We start from the raw sequence: 26,740 nt of genomic DNA on the forward strand, positions 1-26,740 counted from the left end.
GGGGTTTTGCCCTATTTTTCTGTTGAAATTTGGTTTATTTGAGGGGCCTGTCTTTCCTTAAAGTAGCCCATTTAGTTGCTCTCGTAACCATGGTTTTGAGTGTATGAAGTTCCTGAGCTGTTGTTTATCGGTGAAACTGTGTGTTTTCCCTCTCTTATTAATGAGAATCTCACTGTGTAAAGTATTTTTGGTGAGGCATTTATTTCACTGAGTTTTTTTTACTATATTCCACCACTGTTTTCGGACCATGAGAGTTTCATCAGACAAATCAGCTGTGAATCTTAAAGATGCTCCTTTATAGGAAATTTCTTTCTTTGATCTTGCTTTCAGAATTGTTTCTCTATCTAAAGTTTTGATCATTTTGATCAGGATGTGTCTTGGGGTATTTTTGTTGGAATTTCTTCTAGCTGGCAACCTTTGGGCTCCTGAATGTGGTCACAAGTTTTCTTCAGCTCTGGAAACGTTGTAGCAATGATATCTTTGATAATTTCTTCTTCATCAAGGTTTTCTTCCTGTACCTCTGGGACTCCAATAATTCTTATGTTACCCCTCTTGGTTTCATCATGATCTTCTCTTGCCATCTGTTCCCGAATTGTGAGTCTCTTTTCCATTTTCTGCTCTTTTCTGGAAGTCTCTGGACTTCATCGTAGAGCTTACTGATTCTGTCCTCAGCAACTGTTACTCTGCTGCTGAAGCCGTCCACTGAATTTTTCAATTCGCCTACCAGGTTTTTCATGTTTGACATTTCTGTTTGAATTTTCCTCATTTCTACCTTCAAATCCTCTTGTCTTTTAATGGCATTGCTTTCCATTGTTTCTTTTAGCTCACTAAGCATCCTCAGTAGCTCCCTTCTAAATTTCTTGTCATAGAGGTAGTCTATCACTACATCACTGCTGGTGTCTTCTGGGCTAGCTTCTTCAATAAGAAAGCTTGGTGGGCTTTTGCGTTGTTTTATCGTTGTGAATAGTGTGGATTAGACCTTCATGCTCACTGTTACTATTCTGCTTGAGATGCAGAATGAATTGAGATGGACTTAAGGAATTATTGGCTAATGTGACCGCGGCTATAGGAAGGGGCCCTGCGGCTGGGTGGGTACCTGGGTAAATGAGTAGAGAGTTCCCGGAGAGGTTTAGCTTTGTTTGCGTGTTGTGCCTCAATTCCCTCCCCCGCAGATCCAAAGTTAAAACCGGCCATTCTCAGGAGATCTAGTTAGGCACGCTGGCCCGGGAAGGGACCCTGCTGCCGGGCTGGTACCTGAGTGAATTCCACCATAGTTTCTTTATACAGCTGTTCTTGGGCACTATGCAGTAGACATAATTTGTCTCTGTCTTTTAAGTGTAGAAGTTTGGGTGTAAGAAAATATGTATATCATCATTCTAAAGTGCTTCCTTTAAGATAGAGCAATATTTCAGTGTTTAGGGCTCTTTCCTTGCACACGGGTGACCTGGAATTGATCCTTGGCACCACATACAGTCCTCTGAACCCTCTTAGGAGAGATTCTTTGGCACAGAGTCAGGAGTAATCTCTGAGCATCTCCAGATGTAGTCGCAAAACAAAGCAAACAAAAAAGTACTTTTTTTTTCTTTTTGAGTCACACCCAGTGATGTACAGGGTTTACTCCTGGCTCTGCACTCAGGAGTTACTCCTTGTGGTGCTCGGTGGACCATATGGGGTGCTGGGAATTGAACTCAGGTCGTCTGTGTGCAAGGCAAATGCCCTACCCACTGTGATATCGCTCCAGCTCCCAAAATACTTTATTTTTATATAAGATACTAATTTCATTTTCTTTATTCTAATAAAATCTATTTTAAAATGGCTTCTGGAGTCATGTGATAAACTTTAATGGCAATTAGTTATGTTACTAAGGTTTTCTAGATATCTACATATGTAAGAATATAAATTTTAATGAGAAATTTATGCTGATTTTCTATTATCAATATAGCTGATAGTTGTTGGATTTTTACAGCTTTCAAAATACTCAAAGGCCAAGACTCAGAGACTATAAAAACCAGCTCCTGGAAGAGAACAGCGCAGTCTCCTGCCCCCGCGCCTGGCTGTCCTCGCCGGGGCCCCTTTGGAGCAGAGCGGGTTGAGCTTTCCTCCCTGCCCCGACCAGGTCTCCAGCAGCTGAAGACCGCCAGGACCAGCCACCACCATGCTGAGACCACTCTCCGCACACATGAAGGTACTGGCAGAGGGACAAAGCCACGTGGGTTCCGGGGCGAGATCTCCAAGCCTACTCAGATTGGGGCCGAGCATCCTGAACCCAGATCCTCCAAATTCTAGTAGACTGGGGTCACACCCACCAACTGGCCCCCTGGCGCTGTGTAATCCCATCAACGGCCAAGACTCAGAGACTATAAAAAACAGCTCCCGGAACCGCGCGGCCACATTGGCGGCCGCACAACATCTTATTATGACATCTTATTATCTCATTCCTACTTTGGACAAACTGGCAGTCTACCAAATGTAGCCTGCCCACACGGCAGAGTCTGGCAAACTCCCCATGGCGTACCCAATATGTCAAATACCAGTAACAATGATGGGTCTTTATAATGGACAAGTTTTGAAAATCCTTAAAAATAAAGCGAATAAAGTACAGATTAACATTAAGAACATGAAATGATGCCTGCAAACATAGCAGAATCCTCTTAATGTCCTTATAAATTCAGTTAAGTGTAAAAGAAGTTTAGTATAAGTATTATAGTAGGGTATTACCAATTATGTCAGTGAATTTGCAAAAGTTGCTGGTAGTAAAATTTTGAAGTCATGATCTTTTTGGTTTGTATAATAACTATTTTTTCATGGCATTATGTAGATAAATACAAGGTATTCTAAACTGCTTATTTATGCAAATACATGACTAATATACATATAGATAATATTCAATTTCAAAAAAACTATAGAGTGATACCTTACTCTTAACCTCTCTAGCCTCCATAAAAGAAATAAATACAGTTATCAAATGTGCAATTGCATCAAATTTCAAACTTAGTTTGGAATCTGTAGAATGCTTTATATACTGCAATCTCAAATGTTTGGTGTCTAACACTAGAGAACATGGTATAAAAATGTTTACTATATAATACTTTGCAAGATAAGAGAATGATAAAAGGTTGTAAGGTTGACACTAGGTATATTTTTCTCAGGGTGAAATATGTGTATTAATATCCAATATATGTGTTATTTTCATGGGTGTCTGTCACTGCTTAAGGAACTCTTCAACTCAGATTATCTATACATAAAAGATACTTCTCTTACCTCAGAAGATTGATGTGAACATTAATTGAAGTCTCTATTTTTTAAGCTTTTTGATTAAAGATATAAGTAATGTCCATTATTTTTGTTTTGATATAATAGTTTAATTCTGTGTATTGCTTTAGATACTAAAAGCAATCATTTGTACAATGTAATGAAGACAGATAATGTTAAATTATTCTGCATGAAATTTATTGACTATGAAGTTTTCTTTTGAACTATTTTTTCTATGTATAATTATCCTGAAAACAACATGACTCTACATAAATTGATGTAATAATAGAGCCTTGTGGAATTCTTCTACTACAAATCCTAACTCAATTCTTATTCTGTGTTTATACTGATTTCAGAGTTCACCCCAATATTGGTGACTGATTTACTCTCTAGAATTTCAATAAATACTCCTAGAAAAATGTTCTTCAGCGTTTTAACAATCGATGTCTTAGGAGGCTGATATCTGTTGAAATATTGCTTGCTGCCAGCAAAAAAGGCAGTACAGCGTGGTGAATGAGAGTAAACATTGAACAAACTTGAATTTGATTACCTGATGGACTATTTGCCAGTCTTGTGAGCATGGGAACATTTGTTAAGCTTTTAGTGATTAGTTTTCTTTATTTTTTAAATAAAAAATAGCACATATGTCATAGAGTTACTTTGATCGTTAAAATAACTGATTCATACATTTAAAAACTAAGTGCTTTTAAACATTTTAGTTCTTGGTGTGAGAAGTCATTCTCAGAAAACAGAAAACTTATATTACGTTCTCTTAAGTATTTGATACTGTATTTTCTCTTTGTTTTCTTTTCTTTTGAGGATACACCCAGAATTTCTCAGGGCTTACACCTGTCTCCATGCTTGAGATCACTACTTCTGCTGGGGCTTAGGGGACTCTACATGATGCTGATGATTGAACACAGATCAACCATGTGTGAAGCTAGCTCTTACGCCACCGCATTACTTCTCAGACCACATGGCATTGCTATTTTATTTTCATTATGTATTGCTTTGGAGTCACACATGGAGATTGTACCGAAGTCTGTTCCTGCAAAATAAACAACAGAGTAACTGTACTATCTCTCTGGCTCCAAGCGCATCCTTTTCTTCTTTTTAATTTTTGGTTTGTTCTTTTGTATATCTTTTTTTTTTTGGCAAACACCGGATGTATTCGGGACTTATTCTTGGCTACGCAGCTGTGGCTCACTACTGGCTTGGACTGCTGTAGCCATATCCAGTCAGCCATGTGTTAGACAAATGCCTTATAAACTGTATTATTTCTCTCATGCTCACCCCTATCTTCGCCAAATTATTCTTTTCATTGCATTAGTGCTCTGGTATCCGTTTACTCCTCTGTGCTGCTCTGTTGTAAAAATGGCTTAAAAAGCAACAATCGTTTAGAACATAGTAAACTTTGAAAGATTAGCTGCTCTTCAGATCAGGTTTGACTAAAGATATGTGAGCACACTGAAAGAAAATTCTGACTTTTATACAAATCCTGACCTCTCTTGAACATCTTTCTTCTCTTTCTATTCTCTCCCATTTCTTCAAGTAATTTTCATTCAATCAAAAATTACTTGGCTTCACACATACAAAAACACTTCATGGCTAACATAGGACATTATATTTATATTCTACTCTTTTATTATAAATTCTTCCACTCACTTTATTTTTATTAGTGAAACACCATGAGATACAGTTGTACACTTAGAAACTTTCATGCTTGGGTTTCAGTTATACAATGATCGAGTACTCATCCCTCCACCAGTGCCCGTTCTATACCACCAATGATCCTAGTAGCCCTCCCATCCCCCCCCCACCAAACCCCCACCTCTGTGGCAGGGCATTCCCTTTTGCTCAGTCTTTTCTTCAGGGTCTTGTAGTTTGCAATAGAATATTGAGTGGCCATCGCGATCAGTCTATAGTCTAGTTTCAGGACGCATCTCTCATCCCAAGTAAGTCCTCCAAGCATCCTTTACTTGGTGTTCCCTTCTCCATCTGAGCTGCGTTTCACCCCAGCATATGCTGTCGGCATCCAAGCCCTTGAGCAGACCTTCTAGTAATTATATCAACTATTCTTGGGTGTTCGACTCCCATTCTGTTAGTTTATATGCCCCAGATGAGTGCAGCCTTTCTGTGACTGTCCCTCTCTTTCTGGCTCATTTCACTCAGCGTGATACTTTCCATGATACTTTCCATGTAGAAACACTTGTATGTAAATTTCATGACTTCATATCTTCTAACAGCTGTGTAGTGTTCCTTTGTGTAGACATACCAAAGATTCTTTAACCAGTCATCTGTTCACGGGAACACAGATTTTTCAAAATTTTGGCTATTGTAAACAGTGTATCAATGAACATAGAAGTGCAGATGTCTTGTCGACTGTACTTTTTTGCCTCCAGGATACATTCCCAGGAGTGGTATTGTTGGGACAAATGGGAGCTCAATTTCTAATTTTTTGAGAATCGTCCATACTGTTTTCCAAAAGGACTGAACCAGTTGGCATTCCCACCAGCAGTGAAGGAGGGTCCCTTTCTCACCACATCCATGCCAACACTGGTTGCTTTTGTTCTTTTAGATGTGGGCCAGTCTCTGTCGTGTGAAAAGATATCTCATTGTGGTTTTGATATGCATCTCTCTGATGATTAGTGATGTAGAGAATTTTCTCATGTGCCTTTTTGCCATTCGGATTCTTTCTTTGAGAAAGTTTCTGTTCATATTTTCGCCCCATTTTTGATGGGGTTGGGTGTTTTCTTCTTGTGGAGTTCAACCAGTGTTTTATATATCATTGATATCAACCCCTTGTTGGATGGGAATTGGGTAAATATCCTTTCCTATTCTGTAGATAGTATTTGTATTTTGGTCACTGTTTCTTTTGAGGTACAGATCACTTATCACTTAATCCCCGTTATTCATCGATTTATTCGAGCGGGTGCCAGTAACGTCTCCATTCATCCCGGTTGCGTGCTAGCGTAGCCCAATGGTATCTGTTCGTTCTAGGAACATGCAGAGCCTCAAACCGATCATTTAGGGTCTTGACGAAGAAGTCTGACCATCTTATAGGTGGGCGTCCAGGTGATCTTTTGATGTCCCGTGGAATCCAATCAGTAATGGCTCTAGTCCAGCGGTTGTCTGTAAACCTCATTACGTGTCCAGCCCATCTGATTTTTGATGTCTTGGCAAATGAGACAGCGTCCCTGATTCTTTAGCATTGACGAAGATCAGAACTCCGGATTCTATCTCTCATTTGAGTGAATCGTGACATTCCAAGCATAGTTCTTTCGATTCCTCTTTGAGAGACCCAAATAGCGTTCTCATCCTGTTTTCGTAGGGTCCAGGTCTCTGAGGCATATGTTAATGCAGGAAGAATAGTGGAATCAAAGAGATGTGCTCGTAGCTGGAGGTTCTTTGTCCTTTTAGTTATTTCTTCAATGCTCTTGAAGGCATTCCAAGCTGCTCTCTTCCTCCTGCGCAACTCAGGTGCCAGGTCATTCATCATGTTGATTTCTCGACCTAGGTATATATAACTGTTGCATTCAGAGATGGTGGTTCCGTTGAGAGCGAATGGAGCGTCAGGAACAAGGCTGTTTCTCATAAACATTGTCTTCGTAAGATTCAGCTGTAGTCCGACCTTCCCACATTCACGGTCAAAGTCGTTCAGCATTTGTGCCGCTTGGCTGATGTTTGGTGTTATTAGAACGATGTCATCAGCAAAGCGGAGGTGGTGTAGTTGCCGACCATCTATCTTCACTCGCATGTTTTCCCATTCCAGTCATCGCATGATGTTCTCGAGGGTGGCACTGAAGAGTTTTGGTGAAATGGTATCAACCTGCCGAACCCCTCTCTTGATATGGATGATTACTTCTTTGTAGAATGGTGAGATCTTGGTAGTGAATCCGCAATAGAGCTCATGAAGGATCCTGATGTATTGAGTTTGTACGCCCTGATTGGCTAGGGCTTCCATGACCGCTTCCATCTCAACAGAATCAAAGGCCTTCTTTAAATCAATGAACATTAGACAGAGCGGCATCTTGAACTCCCAAGATACCTCAATGAGCTTGGTTATTGTGTGGATATGGTCGATGGTACTGAATCCTTTTCGGAATCCAGCTTGTTCACATGGTTGTCCTTCATCTAGTGTTCTGCTAATCCTATTCAGGATGACTCGAGTGAATAGTTTGTAGATGACAGACAATAGGCAGATTGGGCGATAGTTGCCAATGTCGTGGATGTCTCCCTTCTTGTATAGTAGTACAGTCCTGCTGGTTTTCCATTGGGATGGAATCTTGCATTCAGACAGGTAGCGTGTGAAGAGTCGAGCCAATGTATTGATGAGTACTGATGGTAAGTTCTTCAGGTGTTCAGGTCTGATCTTGTCTGGGCCAGATGCTCTTTGTTTCTTAACCGACGAGATAGCATGTTGGATTTCGGAAGGGAGAACATTGGGGACGACATATCCATCATGTGATATGTGGTATGTGGGCAAGTGGATGTGGCTATTAAAGAGATCTGAGTAGAAGTCATGAATAATCTTCTCCATTGCCCTTCTGGAAGATGTGATAGATCCATCATGATGTCGGAGGACAGTCATCTTGGTTTTGTAGTTGGTGAAGGACAGGCGGGCATTACGAATGTTTTTCCCAGCTTCTGCTGCATCTACCAGTACTGCTGCTCTCCTGTTTTTGAGGTCATCCTTGATAGGGTGATACCATTTCACCAAAACTCTTCAGTGCCACCCTCGAGAACATCATTTCTTGAATTTCTTGAGTTTTTGTTGTGATATTCCCCTTCTCATTTCTGATTCGGTTTATTAGGGTTCTCTCCCTCTCTTCCATTCTGCGACTTGCTAGTGGTTTATCTATCTTGTTTATTTTCTCATCTTTCGCGCGTGTACCATAAGGTCTGCACTGTTTTGCCAGTTCGGATGTTCGCTTTTGGTTGCCTGAGGCATGTGCCAAGCCACGTTGGCGAATAAGTTCAAGTGTGTTCGAAGAAAGACGGTTTTTTGTGGTTATCTCTCTCTTGGCATTCCTTGCACAATCATGGAGGTGCTGAATCATTCGATCGTATTCCTCATCAATGTTGTCAATGATGGCATCTTCCCATGTTGCCGCAACAGAGTCAAAGAGCTCCCAGTTGGTGATTGTTCTGGGAGTCCTCTTCTTAAACCTTGCATTCTTTTCTCCTCGTTCTGTGATGTAGAATTTTGCACGAAGAAGACAGTGGTCTGATCCCGTTTTGAATTTTGGGACAACAGCAACATCGGTTAGGCAAAACCGCCGATTGAATATGATGTGGTCTATTTCATTGTGGAACCGTCCGTCGGGAGACTCCCATGTCCAACGTTTAGATTCAGCCTTTTGGAGTTGTGAGTTACCATGGAAGGTTTTGGTTGACATGATGAACTCAGACAGTCTGTCACCCTGTTCATTCCATTCCAGGCCATGGGTTCCAATGTGGAGTTCATCGACTGATCTTCTTGGTCCTATCTTGGCATTAAAATCACCGACAATGATCTTGTAGAAGGTGTGATCTTCTTTATAGAACTTCTTCAGCTCCATGTAGAATTTCTCAGTTTCTCTTTCACCATAACTGGATGTTGGTGCATAGACAACAAAGATAGAAACTGCCGGTAGTGAGCCATATTTATTCAAGTGTAATCGTCCAATTTGGGTTGTTAGGCATTCGAATGAATCAATGCTCGTGACTAAGTTTGTGTTGACAAGGATACCGACACCACTGACGCCTCTTTTATCACATGTTCCAAGGAACAGTTCTTCTCCAGTGTCGAAAACAGCATGATGGGATTGATGTCTTCTCGTTTCGGTCAGACCAATGATGTCGTACTTGATCTTTCGCGCTTGTACCATAAGGTCTTAAATGGATGCAGCAGATGCCAGCATACGAGCATTGAAAGTACAGACAATCAGTTTTGTTTTTCTGCGTTTTGGCAGCCTATGTCTGCCTTGGTGTTTTATCAGCCTCTCCTTCCTTATCCTTCTCGACTCTGCATATTCAAGGTTAGGGAAATGAGATCCATTTATTACTGGATTTGGCATATCAATTTGGTCTATTTGGCATAGACCACGGATAGCTTGCCAGGCTCTGCCGTGCGGGTTGGATATTTAAGGTACCCTGAAAACTTAGAGAAAAGTAAATAAATAGTCGCGCGAAAAAATTCGCTAGTGAATCCATCTGGATCTGAGCTTTTGTTTTGGGAAGACTTTTGATTACAGTTTCAGTTTCCTTGATGTTAATAGGACTATTCAGGTATTCTAGCTCTTACTGATTCAGCCTGGGAGATTATAGGAATCCAGCAATTTATCCACTTCTTCTAGGATCTCTTGTTTCGTGGCATACAGACTTTCAAACTGGTCTCTGATGATCTTTTGAATTTCTTGAGTTTTTGTTGTGATATTCCCCTTCTCATTTCTGATTCGGTTTATTAGGGCTCTCTCCCTCTCTTCCGTTCTGAGACTTGCTAGTGGTTTATCTATCTTGTTTATTTTCTCAAAGAACCAGCTCTTGGGTTCATTGATCTTTTGGATTGTTTTTTGGTTTCCATGTCGTTGATTTCTGCTCTAAATTTTATGATCTCTTTTATTCTGCCTGGTTTGTTCTCCTTTTTTGCTTCTTTTCTAAGACCTTGAGCTATGTAGTCAAGTTCTTTATATTGGCCCTTCCTTCCTGAGTAAAGCTTGGGGAGCTATAATTTTTCCCCTTAACACGACTTTAGCTGCATCCTATAGGTTCTGGTAACTCGTGTCTTCATTCTCATTTGTTTCCACTTAACTTTTGATTTCTTCCTTGATTTTTCCTGACCCAGTCATTGGTCCACATTGACTTGTTTAATTTCCAGGTGTTTGATTTGGTTTTCTGTATCTGTACATGGTTAAATTCTATCTTCAGTGCATCGTGGTCTGAGAAGATATTTGATACAATGTCTATCTTCCTGATTCCTTTGAGGTATGCTTTGTGGTCCAGTGTATGGTATATTCTGGAAAATGTTCCATGTGCACTGGAAAAGAATATGTATTCTTTTTTGTGTAGGTATAAAGTCCTGTATAGATATACCAGCCCTCTGCCTTCTATTTGTTCCTTCAGAGCACTATTTCCTTGCTGAGTTTTAATAGTCTTGATCTATCTAGGAGTAATATGGTTGTGTTGAAGTCTCCAACTACTACTTTTTCGCTTGTAATGTCCTTCTTAAGGTCTGTTAATAGTTGATGAAGGTATTTGGCTTGTCCCTCATTGGGTGTGTATACGTTTAGAAGTGTGATTTCTTCCTGTTCTACTTATCCATTGATTAATAAAAATGGCCTTCACTGTTCCTTCTAATATGTTTCAACTTGAAATCTTTGTTGCCCGATACTAGTAAGGCCACTCCAGATTTTTTTGAGCGGGTTGTATGCTTGCAGGGTTGTTTTCCATCCTTTGACTTTCAATCTCTGTTGGTTTTGTTTGTTCAGATGTGTTTTTTGTAGGCATCAGAATGTTCGGTTCTGTCTCTGAATCCATTTTGGCACCCTGTGTCTCTTAATTAGTGATTTTAGACCATGGACAATGAGAGAGATTATTGCTATGGGGTTTTGTGTAATCTTTCTGTAAGGGTTTGTTGTGCTTGTAGGGATTTGTCTTGTTTTACCGTAGCCCCTTTAGCCCTTCTTTTAGGTTTGATTGTGAGTCTATGAAGTTCCTGAGCTGCTGTTTATCCACAAAATAGTGTACTACTCCTTAGAATTTGAGTGAGAGTTTAGCCGGATAAAGTACTCTTGGTGAAGCATTCCTTTCAGTGAGTTCTTTTTCTTTTTTATTTTTTTTTCACTATATCCCACCATTGCTTTCGGGCTTGGAGAGTTTCCTCCTTGAATCTAAGGGATGCTCCTTTGTACGTGATTTCCTTTTTTGACCTTGCTGCTTGCAGTTTTTTGTCTCTATCCGTGGCATCCTTCATTCTAACTCTGATATGTCTTGAAGTGTTTTTGTTAGGGTGTCTTTTAGCTCTCACCCTTTGGGCTCCTTGAATCTGGATGCCTGCATTGTCCAGCTCTGTGTACTTTTCAGCAATGATTAGTTTAACCATGGCTTTTTCATTGGGATTGTTTCCCTGACCTTCTGGTACTCCAATGATTCTGATGTTGTTTCTCTTGGAGTCATCCCCTAGAACTCTGATTCTCTCTAGAGCTATGTTGAAGTCTCTTGCCATTGTTTGTTGTTGCCTGTGGGCTTCATGCAGCTGATCTTCCAGTTCACTGATTCTGTCTTCAGCTGTAGCCATTCTTGTTGAATGCACACAGTGAGTTTTTTTCATACTTTATTTTTTAATTTTTTAAAAAATTTTTATTGTTCATATTTTTTATTAGTGAAACACCATGAGCTACAGTCTGGTTTCACTTCAGATCGCATAAATCTGTCTCCTTTAACACACTGAGTTTTTTATTTCATCTACCGAATCTTTTATTCATGACATTTCTGTGCATAGCTTTCCTATTTCTGCTCTCATTTCTTCCTGTATTTTCTCGATTTTTCTTTCATATCCTTCTTTAATTTACTGGATATCTCTCTCACTGTTTCATTATATTCAATGAACATCTTCATTACTTCATATCTGAATTCTTTCTCAGAGAGCTCCCTTAAGTGAGTAACACCTAATGAGACTTCTGGATTCTTCATCCTCCTGTCCTCGTGCTGAGGATTTGTGTTGTTTTTTTTTTTTTCAATTTGGTGTGGTGGTATGGAGACTGAGATGTTACAGGAGATTGTTGGGTATGAGTAATTTACCTGTGGCCGCTGGCCCAAAATCAGGCTTCTCCCACTTCTGCAGAAGTCACGCCCACTTCCTCAGAACCACACCCCCTAGGAGTACCTGCTGTCTGTGTGGGGCACAACCTTGATGGAGAAGAAAACGGGGCACAGTGTTCAGGATGAACACGAAGAGGCTCAGGGTTGGTGGGTGGCCCAGGGTTCTAGAGGATGCCTGGGGCTTGTACGTGGGGAAGGCGTTGTTCCGGGTTTGAATAATGACTGGATCTGGGAGAAGAAGAAAAGCGGGATCAATGTTCAGGATGAGCAGGAAGAGGCTCCAGAATCCTGGGCATCCCAGTGTCCTAGAGGATGCCTGGGGTGCGTACGCAGAGAAAGAGAAGTCCCGGGTTTGAATAATGAGTGACATGGGAGGAGAAGAAAACTGGGCACCTCTTCCACACACTTTTTTACTAAACAAGTAATATCCAATTTTCCATAGTTCTTTTCCCAGTTTCCCTTTACTTGATTCATGTAACTGTATTTTTTCTCCAGTTCATTATAAATGTGGTAAAATTTCCATTTGAAAGATCTTCAGATATTTCAAGAGTCAATGGATGGAGAATTTTTTCTTATAACCTTTTTTGTGTGTTCATAAAACAAATACAAAGCCCATGGCTATCTTGCGCCAACTGCTTTCAGTGGTCTAGGGCCACTTCCCAACTCGGGAAGGCGGTGCCAAGGGAAGATGAAGGAGGAAACAAAGGTTGGGCTGGTTGGTGATCAGTTGCCGTTTGTTCCATTCTCCCCATATGCCTGTTCCAGTCTCACTAAACTCCCCATACCCTTCTCCCCCTGTCCCCATTGCTGGTCTCATAGCACCCTGACTCTCTGTCCTCTTCTCTCCTCTAATCTCTCCCAACTCCCCACCCTGGTGGTAGCAACCACATCTAGGTAACGTAGCGCAATCAACATATGAAAGCCCTTCCTGATGTCCTGCAGCCAGGAGATCCAATCAAAGGGTAAATACCACCTAGGGGTTTTTCTCCTTTCCTTCGTCCAATAACCATTTAAACTGTCACTGTCACAATCACTGGCCTTCCGTTGTTCATCGATTTTGTTCGATTGGGCCCAGTAATGTCTCCATTGTGACACTAGTTACTGCATTTGGCACATTCATCTTAATTCTACTTCTGAATATTAGTCATTTTGTAAGGATGCAGTAAAGAGAAGAGATACATTAAGCTTATAGGGTGGCTCTGCTGGGGAAAACTCACTATAGATCCCAGACTACAGTGTACAGGTCGGATTAATCTTTTCTAACTATAGCAGTTATTAGTTGTTATCTTTTGGATAATGACAGGATTTGTCCATGACCATGCTCTTAACTTACAGTTAAGTGGTGTGGCACTTTGGCCTAGCCCATTTCGATGCCAGGGTAGCTCACAGCTTGCCGTGGTCCATCCAGTCTGTTGTCAGGACCCTGCTTTTGAGGTGCTAGGAAGTAAGCGGAACTGAGGCTTAGAGAAAACTGATTCCCTGGAGTGAATAGTATTCAGAGTCAATTAACTCCCAAGTTACAAAATCATAGCCTTAACTGTCTTCCTGAGTCTATACACAAAGGATATTTCTCTAAAGTAACTATGCCAGTGGGCTGGAGCAATAGCACAGCGGTAGGGAATTTGCCTTGTACGCAGCCAACATGGCCGACCCGAGTTCGATTCCTCTGCCCCTCTCAGAAAGCCCAGCAAGCTACCGAGAGTATCTCGCCCACACGGCAGAGCCTGGCAAGCTCCCCGTGACGTATTCAATATGCCAAACACAGTAACAACAAAGTCTCCAATGGAGACGTTACTGGGCCCGCTCGAGCTCGAGTAACTATGCCAGCAGCCTGATGGCACCGTCAGACTTTCAGATACCCCAACATTGCTGCTGTGCCTTTGGCCAGACTCCAAAAACATGGGGCAAAGTTTACCAAGAAAGTAAACTGCCAAAAGTTAGGTATGTGGGAGACACACCCACAAACGACATCCAGCTCAGCTACATCATTGGAGGCATGGCCTCTCTGGTTCCTGATCAAACTGCTTGATGGCCATGATCCCAGAGACTCAGAAACGAATCTCAGAAGTCAAAGGCTTTTGGCAGAAATGCATACTGTTCCTGCAATAGGTTACTGGCGCTGGGACACTCCAGGTGGAAATAGGTTTTGTGCTTTGGCCTGTTCCCCCTGGTGGCCTGGTGACCGCCATCCTCCAGAGACCACAGAACTGTCAGGTTTGAGCCTTCAATGATGAGAAATGTGGGGCCTCACCAGATGGGGGTGGAACAGGCTCTTTCCTCCCCATCCCAGTGAGACCCTGAGTCGCCGCCTACAAACGGCCTCTCTGGCTCCTGATCAAGCAGATTAATGAACATGACCGCAGAGACTCAGAAACAAATCTCGAAACCCAGCGGCTTTTGGCAGAAATGCATCTGGACCACATACAAGGTGGCTGCTGCCTCAGCGCTTATTGGAAAGCCAGGTATGAGCCAGTGGTGACAGGGCAACTGCAGTCTCATGGGAAGGGGGGCAGTACCGGCTCATCCTTCACACCCTCTGAGGTCACGATTTGCCCCCCACAAGCTGCTCTCTGGCATGCCCATGGCTCCAGAGGCGAAAGGACTTAATCCAGAGCCCACCAGCTTGTGGCAGAAAAGTGAATGGACCATGAGTTAAACTACAGCACCATGCCTCCTCAGGAAGGAAAGGGTGTTGCTCCCTTCCACCTTTTCCCTGCCGGGAGCAATGTGGCCACCACCTCAGAGCTTACAGGAAAGCCAGGTATAAGCCAACAGTGACGCGGCAAATGCAGTCTCATGGGAAGGGGGATACCGCTCGTCCTTCATGCCCTACCAAGGTCACAAGTTGCCCTCCACGAATGGCTCTCCAGCACAGCCATAACACCAGACGCACAGAAACCAATCTCGTAATTCTCTGGCTCTTCACAGAAATTCAAAATCATTATATGACATTATATGATTCTCATACCAGCTGTAGAAAACAAAGTATTTCACAGGGCCTTTCCAGCAATTCTGATTGTTGGGGGGGGGGGATTCTAAACAATAATGGTGCACCTTTTGTCGAAGTGTTGAATTCAATCAATGTAGAGAAAAGTTAAGCAGAAATCATCTGCCTCACAGGCATTGGGAGGAGTGGGATGGGGGTATACTGGGGTTGTTGGTGGTTAAAAATGAGTACCGGTGAAGGGAAAGGTGTTTGATCATTGTATGACCGAGACTTAAACCTGAAAGCTTGGTAACTTTTCCCACATTGATTCAATAAATAAATATAAGAAAAAAAATAAAGTAACTATGCAACAGCCAAGACCCAGAGACTATAAAACCCAGCTCCCGGAAGAAAACAGTGCAGGGTTTCCTGCCTCCATGCCTGGCTGTCCTCACCGGGGCCTCTTGGAGGAAGGTGGGTTGAGTTTACCTCCCCACCCCGAGCAGAGCCCCGGCAGCAGAAGACCTCTGTTTTCAGTCACAGTCATTCTTATTTTTTTTTATCATTTTTTTTTATTAGTGAAACACCATGAAGTACACTTATAGACTTATAAATTTTTGTGCTTGGGTTTCAGTTATACAATGATCAAGTACCCATCCCTCCACCAGTGCCCATCCTCCCCCGCCACGGGTCCTAGCATCCCTCCCACCCCCCATCCCTCTCCCCCCGTCCCACCCTGCCGCTGTGGCAGGGCATTCCCCCTTGTTCTCTCTCTCTTCTTTTGGGTACTGTGTTTTGCCAGAGAGGCATTGAGTGGCAATCATGTTTGGTCTATAGACTACTTTTAGCATGACTCTCCCACCCTGGGAGGGTCTTCACAACACCCTTTATTTGGTGCTCTCTTCTCTATCTGAGCTTCCTTCTCACCTAGAACGTGTGGCTGGCATTCAAGTCATGGAGCAAAATTCCTGGTACTAATCTGAGCCATTCCTGGGTGTTAGTCTCCCGTTTTGTTCCTTTATGTTCCCCAGATGAATGCAATCTTTCTGTGTCTATCCCGCTCTTTCTGACTCATTTCGCTTAACATGATACTTTCCATGTAGTACCACTTGTATGTAAATTTCATAACTTCATCTTTTCTAACAGCTACATAGTACTCCATTGTGTAAATGTACCAAAGTTTCTTTAACCAGTCATCTGTTCTCGGGCACTCAGGTTTTTTCCAGATTCTGGCTATTGTAAAGAGTGCTGCAATGAACAAACAATTGCAGATGTCACTTCGACTATACCTTTTTGCCTCTCTGGGATATATTCCCAGGAGTGCTATAGCTGGGTCAAATGGGAGATTAAATTCTAATTTTTTGAGAATCGTCCATACTGTTTTCCAAAAGGGTTGGACCAGCCTGCATTCCCACCAGCAGTGAAGAAGGGTCCCTTTCTCGCCACATCCGCGCCAGCACCTGTTGCTTTTGTTCTTGTGGATGTGGGCCAGTCTCTGTGGTGTGAAATGATATCTCATTGTTGTTTTGATCTGCATCTCTCTGATGATTAGTGATGTAGAGCATTTTCTCATGTGCCTTTTTGCCATTCGGATTTCTTCTTTGCGAAAGTTTCTGTTCATTTCCTCGCCCCATTTTTTGATGGGGTTGGGTGATTTCTTCTTGTGTAGTTTAACCAGTACCTTGTATATCCTTGATATCAACCCCTTGTCAGATGTGTATTTGGTGAATATTCTTTCCCATTCTGTAGGCTGTCTTTGTATTTTGGTCACTGTTCTTTTGAGGTGCAGAAGCTTCTTAGTTTAAGATAGTCCCATTTGTCTATCTCTATTTTCACTTGCTCGGCCAGTGGCGTGACATCTTTGAAGATACCACTAACTTCAATATCGTGGAGAGTTTTGCCAACTTTGTCTTCAATAAACATTATGGATTCCTGTCTGATGTTGAGGTCATAAATCCATTTCGATCTTACTTTTGTGCATGGCGTTACGCAGAGATCTGAGCCCACTTTTTTGCATGTAGCCGTCCAGTTTTGCCAGCACAATTTATTAAAGAGGCTTTCCCTGCTCCATTTCACTTTTCTTGCCCCCTTATCGAAGATTAGATGATTATATGTTTGGGAGGAGATGTCAGTATATTCAACTCTGTTCCATTGGTCTGCAACTCTGCCTTTGTTCCAGTACCATGCTGTTTTGATTATTACTGCTTTGTAGTAGAGCTTGAAGTTAGGTAGGTTGATTCCTCCCATTTTCTTTTTCCCAAGAATTGCTTTAGCTATTCGTGGGGGCTTATTGTTCCAAATAAATTTCAGGAGTGTTTGCTCCATTTCTTTGAAGAATGTCGTGGGTATCCTTATAGGGATTGCATTGAATTTGTACAGTGCCTTGGGAAGTATTGCCATTTTGACAATGTTGATTCTCCCCATCCATGAACAGGGGATATTTTTCCATTTCCTCATGTCCTCTTTTATTTCCCGTAGTAGCGTTTTGTAGTTTTCTTTGTACAGATCCTTTACTTCCTTAGTTAAGGCGATTCCTAAGTACTTGATTTTCTGGGGCACAATTGTGAATGGAATTGTTTTCTTCATGTCACTTTCTTCTCTTTCACTATTTGCATATAGGAAAGCCATGGATTTTTGGGTATTGATTTTATAGCCTGCCACTTTACTATACAAGCCTATTGTTTCTAGGAGTTTCTTGGTAGAGGTTTTAGGGTTCTCTAAGTATAGTATCATGTCATCTGCGAATAGTGAGAGCTTAATTTCTTCTTTCCCTATCTGGATGCCCTTAATATCTTTTTCTTGCCTAATCGCTATTGCAAGTAATTCCAGTACTATATTGAACAGCAGTGGAGAGAGTGGGCATCCTTGTCTCGTCCCTGACCTTAGGGGGAAGGCTCTCAGTTTTTCCCCATTGAGGATGATGTTTGATGTAGGTTTTTGGTAGATGGCTTTAACTATATTGAGGAAAGTCCCCTCTATCCCCATTTTGGCAAGGGTTTTCATCATGAATGGGTGCTGGATCTTGTCAAATGCTTTTTCTGCATCTATTGATATGATCATATGATTTTTATCTTTTCTTTTGTTGATATGATGGATTATGTTGATTGATTTCCGAATGTTGAACCATCCTTGCATCCCTGGGATGAATCCTACTTGGTCATGATGTATGATCTTTTTGATGAGTTGTTGAATTCTATTGGCTAGTATTTTGTTGAGAATCTTCGCATCCGTGTTCATCAGGGATATTGGCCGGTAATTTTCTTTTCTTGTGGTGTCTTTGTTTCCTTTTGGTATTAGAGAGATATGGGCTTCATAGAAACTGTTTGGGAGAGTTTCCGTTTTTTCAATTTCCTGGAAAAGCTTGAGAAGAACTGGCAATAGGTCCTCTTTAAATGTTTGGAAAAATTCGCTGGTAAATCCATCTGGACCTGGGCTTTTGTTTTTGGGAAGACTTTTGATTACAGTTTCAATTTCCTTGATGTGAATAGGTCTATTCAGGTACTCTATATCTTCTTGCTTCAGCTTTGGGAGATGATAGGAATCCAGGAATTTATCCATTTCTTCTAGGTTCTCTTGTTTCGTGGCATACAGACTTTCAAAGTAGTCTCTGATGATCTCTTGAATTTCTTTAGTTTCTGTTGTGATATCCCCATTCTTATTTCTGATTCGATTTATTAAGGCTCTCTCTCTGTTTCTTTGTGAGTGTTGCTAGTGGTTTATCTATCTTATTTATTTTCTCGAAGAACCAGCTCTTGGTTTCATTGATCTTTCGGATTGTTTCTTTGTTTTCCATGTCGTTGATTTCTGCTCTACGTTTTATGATCTCTTTCCTTCTGCCTGATTTAGGCTCTTTCTGTTGATCCTTTTCTAAGGTCTTGAGCTGTGAGGTCAAGTTGTTTATGTGCATCGTTTCTATCGACTTAAGTTATGCTTGCAGAGCTATAAATTTTCCCCTTAATACAGCTTTCGCTGCATCCCATAAGTTCTGGTAGTTTGTGTCTTCATTCTCATTTGTTTCCAGGTATCTTTTGATTTCGTCCTTGACTTCGTTCTTGACCCACTCATTGTTCAGCATCAAGTTGTTTAATTTCCAGGTGTTTGATTTTGTTCTCCTTGTCAGTGTGTGATTCACTTCTATCCTCAGTGCGTCATGGCTGATACTATTTCTATCTTCCTGATTCTGTTGAGGTATGTTTTGTGTCCTAAGACATGGTCTATTTTGAAAAATGTTCCGTGCGCACTGGAGAAGAATGTGTATTCTTTCTTTTTGGGGTGTAAAGCCCTGTATAAGTCCATAAGCCCTTTCTCTTCTATTTCTTCTTTCAAAGCCAATAATTCCTTGCTGGGTTTTGTTCTTGTTGATCTATCCAGAGTTGATAAGGCGATGTTGAAGTCTCCAAGTACTATTGTGTTGGTAGTGATGTCCTCCTTAAAATTTGTTAGCAGTTGTTTTAGATATTTAGCTGTTCCCTCATTAGGTGCGTATACATTTAAGAGTGTGATTTCTTCCTGCTGTATGATTCCCTTGATGAAGAGAAAATAGCCTTCACTGTCCCTTCTAATCTTTTTCAATGTGAAATTAATGTTGTCGGATACAAGTACGGCCACCCCAGCTTTTTTGAAGGGGCTGTTTGCTTGCAGGATTGTTTTCCATCCTTTGACTTTGAGTCTGTGTTTGTTCTGGCTGTTGAGATGAGTTTCTTGTAGGCAGCAGAATGTTGGGTTCTGTCTCTGTATCCATTTTGCCACTCTGTGTCTCTTCAATGGTGAATTTAGACCATTGATATTGAGAGAGAGAGAGTATGGTTATGGGGTTTTGTGTCATTTTCTGTAGGGTGTGTTGTGGTTGTAGGGTTTGTCTTTTCTTATAGTAGCCCCTTTAGGCCTTGCTTTAGGTTTGGTTTTGAGTCTATGAAGTTCCTGAGCTGCTGTTTATCTAGAAAATAGTGTACTGTTCCTTCGATTTTGAGGGAGAGTTTAGCTGGATAGAGTATTCTTGGGGAAGCATTCATTTCAGTGAGTTTTTTTACTATATCTTGCCACTGCCTTCGGGCTTGCAGGGTTTCCTCTGATAGGTCTGCTGTGAATCTAAGGGGTGCTCCTTTGTATGTGATTTACTTCTTTGCCCTTGCTGCTTGCAGTATTGTGTCTCTATCGGCAGCATCAATCATTCTAACTATGATATGCCTTGGAGTGTTTTTGTTGGGGTCTCTTTTAGCTGGCACCCTTCGGGCTTCTTGAACCTGAATGGCTGCATTGCAGAGCTCTGGGAATTTTTCAGCAATGATTTGTTTGACGGTGTTTTTTTCGTTGGGGTTGTTTCCCTGAGGTTCAGGTAGTACCATGATTCTAATATTGTTCCTCTTGGAATCATCTGCTAGGACTCTGATTCTCTGTAGAGCCATTTTGAGGTCCCTTGCCACTGTTTGTTGTTGCGTGTTGGTTTGTTGCAGCTGATCTTCCAGCTCACTGATTCTCTCTTCCGCTGCGGTCATTCTATTTTTAAGAGAAGAAACTGAGTTTCTCATTTCATCTATGGACTCTTTTAATCGTGACATTTCTGCTCTCATTTCTTCGCGTAATTTGTCGATTTTTTCTGTGGTGTTACTGGCTGTCTGTCTGACCGTTTCATTGAGTTGATTGAACATCTTGATGACTTCATATCTGAATTCTGTGTCAGAGAGATCTCTTAGGTGAGCTGTATCGACAGAATTTCTGGATTGTTTTTGTTGTCCTCCACTTGAGGTGGGGATTTTCTTTGTTTCTTCATATTGCTGAGTATGTTGGGGACTAAATTCCTTGGCAACTAGGTTCTTTTGAATTAGTAGACAACTTGCGGCCGGAAAATAGGCCACGCCCACTCTGAAGCCACGCCCACTTCTGAAGCCACGCCCACTTCTGAAGCCACGCCCACTTCTGAAGAGGCCACACCGCTACGGAAAACTGGGTTTGAGATGAGATGAGCGCCGCATGAGTAGTGAAGAGGGGACGGCAGCCGCTCACGGCTGCGTTTCTCCAGGCGTCTGCCGGGATGCCTGAGGTCCCGAAGGGAGAGATGGAAGTCCCGGGGCCACACACCAGGGGTAGGTCTGACCTGGGTTTGAGACGAGAGAAGCGCCGCGTGACTACCGGGGAGGGGACGGCAGCCGCTCACGGCTGCGTTTCTCCAGGCGTCTGCCGGGATGCCTGAGGTCCCGAAGGGAGAGATGGAAGTCCCGGGGCCACACACCAGGGGTAGGTCTGACCTGGGTTTGAGACGAGAGGAGCGCCGCGTGACTACCGGGGAGGGGACGGCAGCCGCTCACGGCTGCGTTTCTCCAGGTGTCTGCCGGGATGCCTGAGGTCCCGAAGGGAGAGATGGAAGTCCCGGGGCCACACACCAGGGGTAGGTCTGACCTGGGTTTGAGACGAGAGGAGCGCCGCGTGACTACCGGAGAGGGGACGGCAGCCGCTCACGGCTGCGTTTCTCCAGGCGTCTGCCGGGATGCCTGAGGTCCCGAAGGGAGAGATGGAAGTCCCGGGGCCACACACCAGGGGTAGGTCTGACCTGGGTTTGAGACGAGAGGAGCGCCGCGTGCACAGTCATTCTTAAGACCACTCTCCATATGTTCGGATGAGCCTCATATATGAAGGAACCGGCAGAATCATTGAATTATTGAATCATCATGAGACACATAGTTACAAAGTTGTTCATGATTGGGTTTCGGTGATACAATGTTCTAATACCCAACCCTTTCTGATTATACATTTCCCACCACAAATGTCCTCGATTCCCCTTCTGGCACCCCATATCCAGCCTGTCTCTGTGGCAGATACTTTTCTTATCTCCCCTTTCTCTTTAATTTTAGTTATTGTGGTTTGCATTACAGCTACTGAAAGTTTATCATGTATATCACTTTACCTCCTTTTAGCACTCAGTTCTTATCAGGTAATCATTTCCAATTACCATTGCCATAGTGACCCTTCTATGTTCTAACAGCAACCCCCAACCCCCTTCCAAATTGTATCAAGTCTTCAACGATTGGCCAGTCTTCCTGGTTCTCTTTTCACTATCTTTACTTGGGTATTGGTCTCATGCTATGTATTTTTATATATCACAAATAAAAATAATGTTTCTATGTCTGTCCTGTGACTAATTTCATGCAGCATTATTGATCTCCATAAACTTCCATGTGCAAGCAGATTTCATGACTTAATTTTTCTAATGGCTATGTATTATCTTTTTGTGTAGATGTACCACAGTTTCTTTATCCATTTACATACTCTTGGGCAATTGGGTTGTTTCCAGTTTCTGGCCATTGTAATTAATGCTGCAAAGAACAAAGCAATGCATATTGTATTTTCTACATTTTGTTTTTGGGATCCTAAGGTATATCTCCAGGAGTATTGCAGGGTAACAGGGAAGTCCAATTTCTAGTTTCTTAGAAGAATAACAATATTTTTTCTACAATGTCTGGACTAATTGACATTCCCATGAGCAATGAATGAAAGTAAATTTTTCCCCGCATCCATGCCAACTCTGGTTGTTCTTGTTCTCAGTGCCAGTCTATGTGGCATGAGATGACAACTCATTGTTTTCATTTGCATCTCGCTGATCATTAGTGATGTGAGCATATTACATGTGCCTTTTGGCCATTTTATTTCTTCTTTGAGGGAGTTACTAATGATTTCTTCTCCCCATTTTTTGATGAGGTTGAAAGTATTTTTCATCTAAAGTTCTATCAGTGCCTTATATATCTATAGAAACTCTTAGAAGATGGATGTTTGATAAATATTTTTCCCATTCCATGCATTGTCTTTGTATCCTGGTCATAGTTTTATTTGAGATGCAGAAGCTTCTTAGTTCAATGTAGTTCCATTTGTTTATTATGCTTTCACATGCCTAGTCAGTGGTGTTTGGTCTTTGATTATGCCTTCACCATCAATGTCACCATCAATGCATTCACTTTTCACTATTTACCTTATGCATTCAGGTTTGACATTAAATTTTTTAATCCATTTTGATCTGACTCTGACCCCTGTGCTTGGCTAAGAGGTCTGAGGGTTTTTTTTTTTTTTTTTTTTTTGTGCATGTAGCTTCCCAGTTTTCCCAGCACAACTTATTTAAGAGGCTTTCCTTTCTATACTTTACATTTCTTGTTCCTTTGTCAAAGGAAAGTGATCATACAGTTGAGAGTCAGTGCCAGGATATTCAACACTTTTTTTATTCATCTGCAGGTCTGTCATTATTTCAGTACCTTGCTGTTTTAATTACTGCTCCATTGTAGTAAAGCTTAAAGTTGGGGAAAGTAATGCCTCCCATCTTCTTTTAACCAAGGATTGTTTCTGCACAAGATGGCCTACCAGCAAATTTTATAAATTTTTATTTTACTAAAGCACCATTATTTATAAAGTTAATCATGGTTGGGCTTTAGACATTCAATATTTTAGCACTGATCCGGCCATGAGTGTCAACTTCCTTCTATTAGTGTTCCCAGGTTCCCTCTTCTATTTCCCTAACACAAGCCTGCCATCTTGACCAGGACCTTTTTAAGTTTGGCTGTTAAAATCTGATTCCAGTGTTGTTGACTTTGTAGTTTGGAAATTTAGCTCTATCATTTTTTATTAAAACTAATGCACCTCTGGAGGGATGGGTGTATGATCATTGTGTGATTGTAACCCAAACATGAAAACTTGTACCTATCTCACGGTGATTCAACAAAATTTAAAAAGAAAGAAAGAAATACAACAATTCTCACACTCAAAAAAAAAAAAAACCTAATTCATCTCAAGTCCCTTGACCCTTTAACTCCTGTTGCTTCTCATCTATCAATTCTCCTTCTCCATAATCAATATTTTCCCCTTCTCCTCTGTTACAATCTAGGACACATGTATGAACAAGGCATGAGGCTAAGTTTTTTATTTTAAATAAAACTATGTTTTCAACTACTTCTTTCCCCAAGACATTTAGTAGAGTATTATTCAGATAAAGGGGAAAATATGAAGATAGTAAGTCACAATATTTACAAGGTGAATTAGATAGGAATTAACTATCAACTATTAGGAATAATTGAGAATATATACATACATATGACATATGTAACTTTGGAAATTTAGTGCATGAAAGTATATCTGCATTTAAATTTTACATACATCATACAGTAGATAGAATTTATACCAAAATGAGTTTCTCTAATATCTGTGATGTGTTGATTTGAGATCATCAGAAAATATTAAGTTAGCAATCCTCAATAATCTATTAAAACAATGAGATAAGAGTTTGGCGGGAAAAGTATACACTAAGTCAGGAATAACATTTTGAATTGAGTGATATGTTGGTGATTGTAGGATATCAAGACAAATGATATTATCCACTGAGAAAGAGGGTGCATTTTAATTATCTTAAGGTAATATATCTGTTTTGTCTTGCATACCTGTGGAACATAATGAAGTCTTGAATTAAACACCAGATCTATGGGTAGTTAATCTATTTTTTAAAAAAAAGGACATAAGTACTTGAAGTAGGACAAAGAATGTTGCTTCAACAAATGGCGCTGGTAAAACTGTATAGCTACATGAAAAAAAATATTGGAACCATATTTGATACTGTGCACAAGAGCAATTTCAGAGTGTCTTAATGACCTTAAGTTTATACAATAATCAAAAGAATAAATTGATGAAATTATAGATAGAAATCTCCAAGAAATAAACCTCAGAGATGTTTACAATATGCTAAATTCAGAGGCTGGTAGGTTATTTAACACTGGTTGCCTTATACATTATTCATGGTATATTTTCATTAGGACTTCAACAATAATTCTTTTTTTTTTCAGATTGGTGGTTTCCGCTTTATTGTTGTGCCTCCTACTTTCCACCCACAATTTCAGTCCCTTCCATCTAACTCCAAAAGCGAAGATAGTGAAAGGAAGGGATTGTTTGGGGTTCTGAGCCTCTTGGGCAGTCAGGGAACCGAAACCAAAACAACCACTGAGTATAGCAGAGATTGACAATCAAGAAGTCTAAAGTATAGTGGACAAACGGTAGGGAAAGAGGAAGAAAGAAGAAAGGTTCTAGAGGCTGTCTCCCCCATTAATCCTCCAGCAAAAAGGAGCTGAAGAGAACCTCAAACATTAGGAAGTGCAGGTCCTGAAGAAAGAAGGCGGTCGTTGAGCCTGGAGAAGGAGGTCAAGGAAGTGGGGCCGGCTATTTAGAACGGGACCCTCCCCACCTCACCTCAGGGGCAGCAGCTCCACAGACCATAGACACTTTCATCACGGTAGGCAATGTATAGAAAGAAGTCTTCTTCGTGTATTCCTGGTATAGCTGACCCATAGTGGCACTGGTAGGTGGAATGATATTGTTGACAAACTAAAACAAGGCATCCTCAGCTCGGAGATAAATTTGCTTTTGGATCAAGAAGTAAAACTGACCAACTGTGAGATCAGAAGGCACCAGGTATTTCTTTTTGTCCAGATCTCCTATCCAAGCTTTGGGGGCCTTTTCTACTATCACTGGGACCCGGTCCGGATATTTCTTTCGGATCTTCTCGCCCTCAGAGCGGCGCTTCTCGAACGGATGCTCCTCTTTATACACAAACTTCATCCTCCCGGGAACCGGGCTGGACCGGGCTGCCGCTGAGGGAACCCGGGGGGACCCAATAATTCGTTTCTATCTCTCTTTTGCTTCCTTTTAGTTTTCCTGTGATATGAATCTTTTATTTCTTCAGTTTATAATATTTCGTTTTGTTCTATTATGATCATCATCACTGAGATCAACAATTCACTCTGGTTTCAATCATTTCACTCTAGAGATTATTGATGTTTTAGTTAAATTACTTAATTTTGACTCAATTATTTTCCAATTAATTTCTCATATATTATCTGTCCTTGTTAAATTTATCTTCTGTTAAATTTTTTAAATTTAAAGGCCCTCCCGTTGATCGTCGATTTGCTCGAGCGGGCCCAGTAACGTCTCCATTGGAGACTTTTGTTGTTACTGTGTCTGGCATATCGAATACTCTCGGTAGCTTGCCGGGCTCTCCGAGAGGGGCGGAGGAATCGAACTCGGGTCGGCCATGTTGGCCGCTTGCAAGGCGAACACCCTACCCGCTGTGCTATCGCTCCAGCCCGTTAATTTTACCCAATTTCAATGTTCATCATTAGAACTATTTATTTGACATGTTCATATTAAATAAAAGTTTAGAAATCTGTGATGTGATTGGGCACTTCTAAGGATTTAGTCTACATAAGTATAGGGGAATTCTTATGTCTTTATTATGTCTATTACTAAAAAAGTGATAAAGGCCTGTTTTGAAGCAAGCTTGAGTATCATTTGTGAATTCACAACTGAAACTGTAGGAAATTGCTGTGACTCTGACTTTGTGCTGGCGTAGTCAACAGCTGGGAATTTGTGGTCAAAGATCCACAGTATCATTTATTTTATTGAGGCCAGATATATCTGTGAAGGAACTTAAGACTCAATAGTATTATGTGGCAAAAGCTGTACTACTTTTCCAGAATTTTAAGCATAGCGTTGCAGGATTGTGTGTTGTTCCACAACTTAGAAATCTCTAAGCTATTACAGGTTGTTTCTCGATGAGGAGGTGGTTATTTCTTGCAGAGAAATACCAATGTTTCAAGTCCTGTTCCATTTACACTGGTTTTATTCTGTGATAAAACCAAGATTTGCTCTAGATTTTGCTGTGACAGCAGGTGGATGCAAACACAGATCTGACTTTAGGAATCTTAGCTTCATGTTTTATTCTTTTTTTGTTGTTGTTTT

The 26,740-nt window shown here is 41.3% G+C and overlaps 1 pseudogene; it reads right to left on the bottom strand.

Moving 5' to 3' along the window:
* Positions 1-24,807: 24,807 nt before the first annotated feature.
* LOC130032652 (gamma-aminobutyric acid receptor-associated protein-like) lies at positions 24,808-25,584 on the bottom strand (annotated as a pseudogene).
* Positions 25,585-26,740: the final 1,156 nt, after the last annotated feature.

This window comes from Sorex fumeus, unplaced genomic scaffold (assembly GCF_029834395.1).
Source record: "Sorex fumeus unplaced genomic scaffold, SorFum_2.1 ptg000050l, whole genome shotgun sequence".
NCBI lineage: Eukaryota > Metazoa > Chordata > Mammalia > Eulipotyphla > Soricidae > Sorex > Sorex fumeus.